Below are 1,619 nucleotides of genomic sequence, written 5' to 3'. Positions count from 1 at the left end.
GCTCTGTCTCTCCCTGTGTGTCTCTCTCTCTCTTTCTCTTCAGAACGTATTTTTGAGGTGCCAGTGTATTTTCCGAAATGCAGGGAGGGGCCAGTGTGGGGGAACGCGATGGTTTGGGGGAAGAGGTGGCTGATGGGCAGAAGATCATTGTGGGAATCGGACGCCCCGAGGGGGGGGGGGATTTGGAAATCCCTGATCGGGGTGAGGAGGGTAAACCCAACGTCCGTGTCATGCCCAGAGGGTCGGGAGAGATAGGCGCGCTGCCCAGAGGTCTGGGGGGGCCCCTATTTCTGATCGAAGTGATGATGGATTTGCACCGAGGAGCGATTGGGATCTGGGTGGTCCAGAGGATGTTTGAAAGACCCTTCCCCTTTGGGGTGGGAATCGGGGTGGGGGAAGAGTTTGCTGCCTCTACTCCCTGGGAGTCTAGCAGGATCGGGGAGCGGGGAGGTTGGAAATGTGGGCAATAGTGATCACAACCTAGCGTGTGTGTTTCAGGGGGAAAGAGCGATCACAACGTAGTCTGGGTGTTTCAGGGGGAAATAGCGATCACAACGTAGTCTGGGTGTTTCAGGGGGGATTAGCAATCACAACGTAGTCTGGGTGTTTCAGAGGGAAATAGCGATCACAACGTAGCCTGGGTGTTTCGGGGGAAATAGCGATCACAACGTAGTCTGGGTGTTTCAGAGGGGGGATTAGCGATCACATCGTAGTCTGGGTGTGGGAGGAGGCTGGGGGAATGGGGTGGGGCGTGTGTTTGGAGCGTCATCCGCTCCAGGATATTACGGTCAGGCCGCACGCCATTCGTCACTCATGTGTTCCCCACCCGACCTCCCCCTCCTTTCCTTTCGTTCCTTCTCAACCCCCACACCCCCCCCCACAACACACCAACTCTCTTTTCAGCTACGGGCGCTCGGAATCTCTCCCTGGCTCCCGGAATTCTAATCGCCTCCATGTTCTTCGCCGTCGCACTGGGAAAGTTCTGCCTCTCAAAGTCGCGGGGTGAGTAAGACTCCCGCGCGGTCCCCAAATGGACCCTCCCTTCCCCGCGGCCACCCACCCCCTCCAGGCGGCTTTCCCCACCCTACGTGGGTGGGGTTGGGGGTACGGGAAGGGCGCGGCGCGAGTCCGAACCCATCGCGAATCCCTGACCGCCGTTGACGCCCATCGGCCCCCTCAGAAAACCCCGTCGCGCCCGAGATGGCGCTAACGGCTCGTCTCGCTTCTCACTCACTCTCTCTCTCTCTCTTTCTGTGCTAGGGCCGCCCGCACGCAAGATGACGAGCGGACCCGGGGTCGACTGAGGTCCGCCCCTGCCAGGGAGCAACACCCCAATCCCCCCCCCCCCCAATCTCTGCCTCCGACAGAACGTCTCCCTGCACCCCCCCCCATCACCCCCTACAACGACCGAGGTGGTGGGGGGTGGCGATTGTCAGTGATCGTGGGGTGCGTGGAACCCCGAAAGTTTTGGGAGTGGGGGGGAGGCGGCGCCGGGAGAGAACGGGGGCAAGGAAGGACTGCGGAGCGGCACCGGACCCCGCCAGCCGACGAGCGACAGTTCACAGCCGGGCGTCGTCTCGGGGAGGAGAGGGGGGGGAGGGGGGAGGGGATCGGTGGTT

The 1,619-nt window shown here is 61.4% G+C and overlaps 1 long non-coding RNA gene across 1 annotated transcript; it reads left to right on the top strand.

The window, feature by feature from the left end:
• The first annotated feature begins 763 nt into the window (after window positions 1-763).
• LOC122546007 lies at window positions 764-1,339 on the top strand. The gene is made up of 2 exons (XR_006310645.1): window positions 764-1,002; window positions 1,261-1,339. It is a non-coding gene; the product is annotated as an uncharacterized LOC122546007 (long non-coding RNA).
• Window positions 1,340-1,619: the final 280 nt, after the last annotated feature.

This window comes from Chiloscyllium plagiosum, unplaced genomic scaffold (assembly GCF_004010195.1).
Source record: "Chiloscyllium plagiosum isolate BGI_BamShark_2017 unplaced genomic scaffold, ASM401019v2 scaf_30732, whole genome shotgun sequence".
Classification (NCBI taxonomy): domain Eukaryota; kingdom Metazoa; phylum Chordata; class Chondrichthyes; order Orectolobiformes; family Hemiscylliidae; genus Chiloscyllium; species Chiloscyllium plagiosum.
This window is presented reverse-complemented; position numbering and strand designations above follow the sequence as displayed.